The sequence below is a fragment of the Pteropus alecto genome, unplaced genomic scaffold (assembly GCF_000325575.1).
Source record: "Pteropus alecto unplaced genomic scaffold, ASM32557v1 scaffold3, whole genome shotgun sequence".
In the NCBI taxonomy this organism is placed as follows: Eukaryota; Metazoa; Chordata; class Mammalia; order Chiroptera; family Pteropodidae; genus Pteropus; species Pteropus alecto.
In genome coordinates, this window is record NW_006442484.1 from 7221894 (window position 1) to 7233083 (window position 11190).

Consider the following 11190-nt stretch of genomic DNA (forward strand, 5'->3'; position numbering starts at 1 on the left):
AGGGCATTTGGGGTATTGTAGTTCAGCCTGGGCACACTGCCATGTCATAGAGCCCTCCTGCTTCCAATATCCAGAGTCTCATGAGGTGCTCTGCTGCCTTTTTGGTGATAGGAGGCTGAAGAGCTAGCTGTTCCTTAATGGCCAAAGGGATTAGGCATTGTGAATCCACCCACGCTATCCCAAGAAACTTTACTTGACAAATAGACCCCTGGATTCTGCTGGTTGAGGTGTGATAACAGCATACTAAGGTACCATTGAGACAAAGGTTTCTGACTTGCCAATGAACAGGACATCTTTTATATATTGAAAACTATGGACATGAGCGAGTAAGGGCAATTGGGTGATATCTTGACCCACCCACTGGTGACAAATGTGGGAGCTTGTCCTGCTAGCATTTTTCTACCTGTAACTCTTCCCTATAGGGAAGAATCGCCTCCAGCACTATGGACAGGGAAGTATTTATGTGTGCAGTAGAAACAATAATACTTTGAATTGGCTCAAAGGACCCCTGTTCACTAGGTCCTATTATTTTCCCTTCCCCACTGGGAATCCTACCCTTACTCCATTAGCTGAATCTGAGTACCCTCTCCCCACACCAGGTAGAGTAGTGACTTGGGTGCCTGTATTCACAGAGCCATGAAAGTTTGAGTGTCTACCCTCCCTGAAGTTCCCCAGCATACTTGGATACATAAGGCCTTCAGTCTCTCTGGGGGACAGGGAAACCTCAGCCCTCTCCTAATCGTCCACCTTAAAACATCCTTGGAGGTTGATGGGAGGGATTGGGGGCTGTGGAGAGGGAGGGCAGCTCTGAGCCAGTAAGCAGGGCACACTTTTAGTTCAAGTGACCTGGGTCTATTCAGAATGGCTTAATTTAATGAACTTTTAAGTCACCAAAGCGCTAGAACCTCATTGTTGACATGATTTATTTCAGCTCTGGGGACTCCTTTACTCAACAGCTACAGCCACAATACCTCTTATCTGGGGCCATGGACTTGCTGCCTCATTAAGGAGTGTGAGCAACAACCAAAACAGCATTGGGCAGCTCGTTTTAATCCTGCCTTTTGCTGTTCATCCTCTAAAGGTTATTTAACCCGTATTTCCTTACACCCACAATGTGGACAAGATCATTTGCTACTATATCCCATGGAGTCTTTTTATATTTCTTAAGCCCCTGGGACTATGTCTTTTCTGTTCCAGAAAGCCATGTTTTTTGCTGGCATCCCATCCTTGTCACCAAGAACTATGAAAAATCTGAGACTTCATTCTACTTGAAAACTGGCAAGTCAGCCTTTCCTTATACTGGACGCTAGCAGAAGGCATGGGACTCCTGGGTCAGAGATGGTTTACTTTATTACAGCACAGCCAACAGCATGAGCTTCACATTTGCATCATTGCCTCTTGCCCCACAAGGCCACAGCTGTAGAACTCTGAGTTTATGTACTTCACGCAAACTTACCCAACCTTAGTCCAGAGGGAGACATTATTTTTATTATATTGGACAGTAAACAAATCTGCCCTCTGTTCTGAAGGGAGGTGATATCTCAGTCTTTCTAAGCTGTTTGCTATACACACATGTCCTTGAAAGATGGTTCAGAACTAAAGTAGCCAGCACCTCTGCTCATAAGACATGCAGAAGTGTGAGAGACCCATGAATTGTCTCTCGACACGCTGGACCAAGGTTAACTAACATTCTCATTGACGATTGTGAATTGAGAAAAATAGAATTTATATTCAGTGCACCTTGTTTAAGAAGGAAAGCATGTGAAATATTCTTTCCAAATGCTTAAGTCTCTAACCTTTAGGAAAACTCAGATGTTCACAATGGTTAGTTCTCTGAGAGTCTTACCTGCCTTGAGCAGAGAGAACAAATTATGATTTTGTATATTTGCCCCAAATCGAAGGTCACAAAGCCAGGTCTGTTGATTTGTCTGAGCGGTGTACTCAGGGTGAACAGTAATCAATGGTTTATTCATTAGAATTGATTATGACCCTTCTTTAGGATAGGCTAGCTGCTAATGTCATTATGCAATAAAGTGGTTGCAGAATAGAGAAGCATTTGTGTAGTTGTCAGATGTAGCTAATATTTATTTTGGACCTGTGCTATCTGACCACCTAAGGTGGAAGGCTTTATTTATTTAACCTATATAAAAATGGTTGATGTTAAATTTTAAAAATTATTACTAAGTATATACATTGAAAATGTCAAAAGTTGAAAAATGAATAAACTTAATTTTTTAATATAATAGTGCTTTGATTTGAATTATATAACACTTGGAGAAAAAGGCCAAGAAGTTTTCGTGTTTATTTAATCCTCACAGGTTCCTAGTCTACAAATGTATACTTAGTTTTATATTCTAAAAATTATGCTTTTGAAAAATTTAAAGCAAATTTCTGTTAACTTTTTTTTTTATTGTAATGACCAGCTTTTGGTGTTTCATTGTTACCGAGATCTAGTTTTAGAATATTTTTAAAATTCCATCTAAGCGTTTAAAAAAGTTTATGCTTTTGAAGTAAGCCAGAATAGATTAAAATGGAATTAACATTTCACTTGTAGTCATAGTCTTAAATGTGACTTTATTATAATTTGTCATTCTTAGGAACTATAGTTAAATTGAAATTTTATATAAAGTTATTCAAGTTATATAAAGTTATGTTAAGTTCTCTTTAAAAGGGGACCATTTATTAATCAGCAGTATACTAGGTGTTCAGTATTTTTAAGAAGAGTAACAAATGGAATGTAGGTTTTGTTCCTGCTCCTCCTTTGGCCTTAAACAACTTTTTTTTTTTTTTTTTTTTTGGTAAAATAACATATTTGGATATTATTTGGTAGTTCATAGGATAATTTACTCAAAACTATTAAGATGCAATTTCAGGACATTTGCATATTCAGTGATTTTCATCTTAGCAGTACTCTTCTTTTTCCTACTCTTACACTTGATCATTTATGCTACTTTAGTTTCCTCACATAAAAAAACACTAATCTGTATTTATTAGCTTCTTTTTATTGATTTGTTTCAAAAGGAAGGTGAATGGAGTGCTCTGTAACATTAGTTCTTATATCTAGAGGAAAATTAAGTGTGAGTAATATACATATATATTTTTTGTGTGGTTAGAACATTACTTTTTTGTACTTTTTTCATATGGGTAAGACAAGCTTGAAAGCAAACTTGGTATATGACAATTTTGATGTGATAATACTTAAATTTAGGAGTACATATAACTTTAGAAAACATTTTAGTTAAAATGATTCACTGCAGGAGTCTATTAAAATTCAAGTCAAATACACCACTTCTTGGAAATGTGCCTGCTGAGGAAGGTCAGCCCGTGCATTCTTCTGCCAGGGGGTTATAGAATCTTCATGCTAACTGCCCAGAGTGTTAAGTGCTTTTCTACGCTTAAAGCTTCTAATACTTGGCTCAGTTCAGATTTCATTCTCGTACAAAAAGGTCAAGAACATGCTTTCTTCCAATACTGGAAGGCACGTGTACTTTTTATTTTTGGTAAATATAGTCAATCCTCATTATTTGCAGATTCTGTGTTTGTGAATTTGCTACTCACTAAAATTTTTTTTTGTAATCCCAAATGCAATACTCAGGGCACTTTCTCTGTCATTCCCCGATATGTGCAGAGCAGTGAAAAATTTGAATCATTGAAGTTCACATTCCCAGCTGAGGTCAGACAAGGTGACTTGCTGCTGCCTCGTTCCAGCTCTCACACCGTAAACAAGTGTCTGGTTTGTGCTCTGTTTGGCACCATACTTTTCGTTGGTGATTTTACTCTTGAAAATGGTCTCTAAGCATAGTGCTGAAGTGCTGACATACTGTCTAGTGTTTCTGAGTGCAAGGAAGCTCATGTGTGCCTTATAAAGAAAATATAAGTGTGTTTGATAAACTTTATTAGGCCTTTACTTAACAGTGCTGTTGGCTGTGAGTTCATTGTTAAGGAATCAATAATACATGTTAAATAAGGTGCCTTTAATCAGAAACACACGTAAAGTAGGGTTATGTATTGATCAGTTGATGACAGTGTTGTGACCAGAGGCTCATGAGAACCTAGCCCTGTATTTCCCCAGGAGCAGTGGTTCAGTATTCATTAATTCAGTGTTCAGGACCATTTTATAGATTATATCCACTTCGAATGACCAGAATCGGCTGTAGTTACTTCTTTTCTTTCCTTTTTTTTTAAGTGGATAAAGATCAATTTAAAGTCAGTCATCAAGTATTTTGTGAGTATGCATGTTTTGTGCTTGTCATAATGCTGTGCTCTGAGCTTTTTATGTACTGTGCCTAATTTTTCACCTCTGCAGCCCACCCCAAGTGGTTTACAACTCTTCAGCTCAGAACTTTGCCATGGGAGAAGAGCCAGCTTGGGAATGAGAGCAGTTGAGCTGCTAGGGAACCTGGCGGGCAGCTTGTCTTGGCTTTCCCTGACCATTCCATGCTGAATTTCTGCCTACCCTGTTCACACTGCTGGAGCCTGTGCTGTAAAAACCAGCTCCTAGTGAGTGACCTATAAGGACAGAGAATTCTGATCCAGGAGGGGCAGATGCTGGGCAGTGGCCATTCTTGGCTCTGAGGATGCACTGGTTACCTGTCAGGGACCTCTGTGTGAGGGGGTTCCTACATGGATTTTGTGTTTGTTTTATTTCTCTTTAAGTTTTGCTTTGCTTTAGATATGACTTTCTCTTCATTATCCCAAACAGCTGGGTAAGGTTCCTGCCAGAACAGGTTTTTTAAGCAGGAAGCCCTAGGCACTGTGACTTTTCAAATCCCCACCCTAAGTCTTTCAAAATGTACTAATATCCTATATTAAATCTAATGTATATAATTATGAATAGAGTTGAGTTGCTATTGAAATGTTATGTGTCTTAGGTATTTAATTAAATGTAAATTTTGATTTTTAAAAATTTTTGTATTCTGGAAAAATAAATCCCTCTTCCCACACAGATATCAAACAATGTCATGGCCCTGGAAAAGCTCATAGACTCTGGCTACTATTACTCTAGTGCAGGACATATGTCAGTGTATCCTTAGGAAAGGGAGGAATTCAGGTTTTCTTTAGCCCTTCAGCTCCTCTTTGGGTCTTCAGACCTTGATGGGAGCTCTGATGTGCCTCAGGCCACAAAAATAAACCATAAAGCATTCTTTCCTTTAAGGAGCTTGTAGGCTAGACCTTTTAAACAGATGGTTGCAGTATGGCACGACCAGTCGCTGTGGGCAGATAGGCGGGCCTTTAGCAGAGCTGGGGCCAAAGGAGGAGCTGACTGCAAAGGTGTGCTGGAGCAGACGTCCCTGGGACAAATTTTGAAGGATGTTTATGGGGTAAGGAGAAGAGGCAAGGGGCACAGGGAGTTTGGGGAAAATCTTCGGCTGGAAAGGTATGGCAGAGGCTTGTAAACAGTGTGGTATGTGTGGGAAACTATAGGCCATCATTGCTGCTGGAGTGATACGTGAAAAGTGGATTGTAGCGGTGACAGATACCATCAGAGAGGCAGGGAGGGGCTGTGTGTGGAGGCATTTGTGCCATCTTAGACAAGATTAGACTCATCCTGGGCATGTGACTTGCTTCTGGTGCCTCTGACTGCTGAAAACTTTTTGGATTTATTTGGTATCACTCAATATATATCAGTTGTTTAAGTTTTAACTCTTTCTGCCCTTTACAGTATTTGATAAGGTCTGTGTTGTTAGCTTTTGTTTATTTACTTCTTTAAAAGAAATGGAAATAGCTTCATTTTAAAAATAACTTTGTTATCAGAAAAGTGCAAATACAAGTATAAAGGGAAATAGCTTAATTAAAAACACGTAGTCATTATTAAAACTTCAAGTAATATTAAAAATATATAAAACAAGTGACAGTCTCTTGGATTTCTACCATTCAGAGATAGCCACTGTCAACATTTTGGTAAATGTTGCTCTGAACATCTATTGTTATGGAGAGACTATACACCTGCTGCTGTTTTATTACTTGTTTTTTTCATTTACTAATATGTCATAGCCATCTTTCAAAGTTAGTATCCATGGATCCATATCACCCTTTATTGGCTGTAGGGGATTTTATTTTATGGTGTGGCACGATTTACTTAGACAGTTTTTCATTGATGGACATTTAGATGGATTCTAGTTTTTGTTAACTATTAGAAGGACGTCATTGAAAAAAAATCTTCCTTGAATGTACACCTTTGTGCACTTAAAAGGTTTTCATCATGAAAAATTTCAAGCATATAAAAATAGAATAGTATGGTGAAGTATATAATGTTTATGGGTATATACCTAGCTTCAGCAGTTAACAGTGTTCTACATTCCTTTTTATCTACACTCCCATATTTGTTTTTCCTCTGCCAGGGTATTTGAAAACTAATACCAGGCATTATATCATTTCATCTATGTATACTTCAGTCTTTTAAGATAAGGACTCAAAAACAATATCAAATAAACAGAATTAACATTAATTCTTATTATCATCTAATATTATGCAAATTAGGATCTGTGCAAGGTTTAAACATTGCATTGATTATCTCTTTTAAGTCTCTCAATTTATAATCTCCCTCTTCTTTATTTCTCATGTTATTTATTTGTTGAAAAACCAAGTCATGCATTCATTATAATTTTGCATAATTTTGCATGTTCTTCCACACACCGTCATAGTCCATAAACTAAGAGTTAGATCTGGAGGCTTGATTCATTTGTCAAGGTTGGTTAGTCAGTTCTAGTGTTGTCAGTCCCTAATGTGTATCCGTTCTAAAGTTCCCTATCGATTACCTAATGGTTTTAGAACCCCTTTTTGAGTTTTGTCTATATTCGTTATTTTAGAGTTTTAAAAATGATGATTTTTAGCAACTTTTTATTTTAAGATAATTGTAGATTTATATGCAGTTGTAAGAAATAAACAGAGAGATCTTTTATGCCCTTCACTCAGTTTCCACCAATGTAACTTCTTGCTTGGGTATAGTCCAGTATTAAAATGAGGGAATTGACGTTGATACAATCCATTGACCGTATTCAGATTTCACTGGTTTTAAATGTACTTTTGTGTTTGCATGTGCCCTCGTGTGCATACACGTGCATATGTGTTTAGTTCTGTGCAATTTTATCTCATAAATAGATAAATGTGGATAATGCCACAGTCAAGATCAGAACATTTCTATCACAAGCATCTCTCATGTTACCTGATGATAGCCACCTACTTCCCTTCCCCTTCCCTAACCCCTGGCAACACTAATCTATTCTTCATTTCTATAATTTTGTCATTACAAGAATGGCATATAAATGGAATTATATAATATGTACCCTTTTGAGATGGGCTTTTTTTGCATTCAGTTTAATTCCCTTGAGATTTATCAATATTGTTGCATATATCAATAGTTTATTCCTTTTTATTTCTGAGTAGTAGTTCATGATATAGATATACCACAGTTTGTTTGAAGGACATTTGGGTTGTTTCCAGTTTTTGAATATTGCACATGAATGAGCAGTGAGCATTTATATACAGGTTTTTGTGTAAACATAGTTTCATTTCTCTGGCATAAATGCCCTAAGAATGCAATCTCTGGGTTGTATGATAAGCACACGTCTAGTTTTATAAGAAGCATCCATACTCTGTTTCAGAGTAGCTATACCATTTTGCATTTCTACCAGCAATGAATGAGAGATCTCATTTCTCTGCACCCTCACCAACATTTGGTGTTATTATATTTCATTTTAGCCAGTCCAATAGGTATGGAAATTGTGATTTTTAAATTTTATCATTCTTTCAGGGCTTTTTAGCTGTAATTCTTCTAAAAAGAAGAATATTTCATTATCAGCTCTTTGGTAACCTTGAAATTGCCTGTATAAGAAAGGCATAAAATATTGGCTGTTTTTCTCATTTCAGTGCCCCTCTCCCATCTTGGTAAGCCAATTTTTCAGAAATTGAAATCTGTTTTCAGAAATCTGTTAGTTTCCAGAGTGACTAATCGTCTTTTAAAAAAAATCACTATGCATTCATGGATTTTTAAAACATTTGATATAATTATCTTCTCAGGGTAAATCAGTACAAGAGAAATTGCTGTGTCAAAGGGTAGGCACTTTTATAATTTTGATACAGATTACCTCACTCCCCTCAAGAAAGACTGTACCATTTTATGTTCTTAGCAGCAGTACATAAAAATATTTTCCTCTACCTCCCTACCAAAACTAGTTTGGCCAGTTTTTTACTTTTTAAAAATTTTTACAAATCTTATGGCAAAATTGATATCTTACTGTTTCTCTTTGCAGTTCTCTAGTTACTAGTAAAGTTGATCATCTTTTCACATTTATTGGCTTTTAAAAAATTTAGTAATTTCCTATTAATTACCTTTAACCACACTTCTATTAGGTTATTGTTCTTTTCTTACATTTTTATGTTGTTATATTAATATTTTTTTGATGGCGGCTGATTTTTATTTTCTTAGAAAGGCCTTTATTACCTTAGGATTGTAAAAATCTGTATCCATTTTTCTGCTGCTTCTATGATTTTACAGTTAAATTTAAATATTCATTCTATGTATGACTTATTTTTTTATAAGGAATGAGGTGGGAATCCAGCTTTACTTTTTTTCCCAAATTTATGACCAGTTTTCGTAATGTCATTTATTAAATAAACTGTCCTTTCTCCACTAATGCAAAATGCCACTTTTAAACTAAATTGTCTAATATCGCATTTACGTCTAAGTCTTCTGTTGTAGTCCACTGATTTGTCTTTCTCATGCTACTTCAGTATCACAGCTTAAATTACTATAGATTAACTATCCTTTAAAGTTTGTATTGGGATTTGTAAAAATATGAAAAAACAAGCTTATTCATGTATTGCTATTATGTCTGACTATGGCTTTATTATATGTATTAATAACTTGTGTTGCTGGTCTCTTTTTTCTTCTTTTATGACTTTCCTAAGTTTACTCATGTATTCTTCCAGATGGATTTTAGAAATATTTGTGAAAATTTCTCCAAACCACCCTTTTTAAAAATTTTGATTGAGATTTTATTCAGTTTATAGATTAAGGAGAATTGATTTCTTTAGAACTTTGAACCTTCACAGTTAAGAATATGGTCTGTCATTTCATTTATTCTAATCTTTTTCTTTGTCCTTGACTATTTTAAATTAATTTATCCCTAAGTTTATTGGTTTTGGTTTCTTTGTCTCTTCATTTGAGGAATGCCTTTTAAACTTGATCAAATTAATTTTTTTAAGTCGGTCAGAACTTCTGGGAAAATGTCACATTTTATAATTTATAACATTAGCTTTCTAAGCTGTCTGTTGAGTACGTTTGCCTCTCTAAACTAGCAAGCTGTATTTCCCACAATCCTTAAGGCAAATTAGATAATGATTTCTTTTTTTCTGATAATAGCTATTATTTTTAGTTACTAAATATAAATTACAATGAATTTCTGATGAAGATATCAGTACATTATTGACCAAAATTAGATATTAATGCAAATTTGGAGTTAAAAAAAATTTATATTTTAATTTTTTGAAATTATAGTTGACATACAATATTATATTAATTTCAGTGTACAACACAGTATTTAGACATTTATATAACTTATGAAGTGATCACCCTGATAAATGTAGTACCTATGTGATACCGTATATAGTTATTATAATACTACTGACTATAGTCTCCACGCTATACTCTAAATCACCGTGACTATTTTGTAACTACTAATTTGTACCTCTTAATCCCCTCCCCTTTCACCTATCCCCTTACCTCCCAATCTGACAACCATCAAAATGCGATCTGTATCTATGAGCTTGTTTCTGTTGTTTGTTTTTTATTTTGTTCTCTAGATTCCATATATGATATTTGCCTTTCTCTATCTAACTTACTCCACTCAACACAATACTCTCCAGTTCCATCTGTGTTGTTGAAGATGGCAAGATTTCATTCTTTTTTATGCCTGAGTAATATTCCATTGTATATATATACCACCTCTTCTTTATCCATCCATCTATTGATGGACACCCAAGTCCATCAATAGATGGTTGGATAAAGGCCTTCATATCTTGGCTATTGTAAATAATGCTGCAGTAAACATATGAATTCACATGTCCCTTCAAAGCAGTGTTTTGGATTTCTTCAAATAAATACACAGAGTAAGATTACTGGATCCTTCTTTGTCTCTTGTTATAGCCTTTGTTTTAAAGTCTATTTTTGTCTTGTATAAGTATTGCTACTGCCGCTTTTTGTTTGTTTCCATTTTTATGAAACATCTTTTTTCATCCTTTTCAGTCTGTGTGTGTCTTTCAATCTGAAGTGAGCCTCTTGTGGGCATCCTTTGTAAGGGTCTTGTTTTCTTATCCATTTAGCCACCATATCTTTTGATTGGAGCATTTAATCCATTTACATTTAAAGTAATTATTGCAAGATATGTTTTTCTTTTTCCTTATTCTTCTAAAAGAAGTTCCTCTAACATTTCCTATAATACTGGCTTGGTGACGATGAACTTCTTTAGCTCTTTCTTGTCTGGGAAGCCCTTTATTTGTCCTTTGATTCTGAGTGATTGCTTTGCTGGGTAGAGTAATCTTGGTTGTAGATCCTTGTTTTTCATCACTTTGAATATTTCCTCTCAGCCCCTTCTAGCCTGCTAAGTTTCTGTTGAGAAATCAGCTGACAGTCTTATGGGAGCTCCCTTATATGTACTAGTTTTTTCTCTTGCAGCTTTTAAGATTCTCTCTTTGGCATTTTAATTATGATGTGTCTTAGGGCCTCTTTGGGTTCATCTTGTTTGGGACTCTCTGCACTTTCTGCGCTTGTAGGTCTATTCCCTTCACCAGGTTGGGGAAATTTTTAGTCATTATTTCTTGAAATGAATTTTGAATTCCTTGCTCTCTCTCTCTCTCTCCTTCTGGTATCCCTGTTATGCAAATGTTGGTGTGCTTGATGTTGTCACAGAGGCCCCTTAAACTATTCTCATTTTTTTGGATTCTTTTTTCTTGTTGCTGTTCTGATTGGATGTTTTCTGTTATCTTCTAAATTGCTGATTCGATTCTCTGCTTCATCTAATCTACTGTTTATTCTTCCTAAAGTAGTCTTCGTTTTAGTTACTGTGTTCTTTATTTCTGACTGGTTCTTTTTATGTTTTCCGTCTCCACTTTTATGTTTTCTATTTCTTTGTTAAAGTTCTCACTGAGTTCCTCTACTCTTCCCTTCGGTTCACTGAGCATACTTATAAC

The 11190-nt window shown here is 35.6% G+C and overlaps 1 protein-coding gene across 4 annotated transcripts in view; it reads left to right on the forward strand.

Annotated features, from left to right (window-relative positions):
- Positions 1-11190, forward strand: part of CUNH2orf76 (chromosome unknown C2orf76 homolog) — a 60436-nt gene that overhangs the window by 14183 nt on the left and 35063 nt on the right. The window lies entirely within an intron of this gene.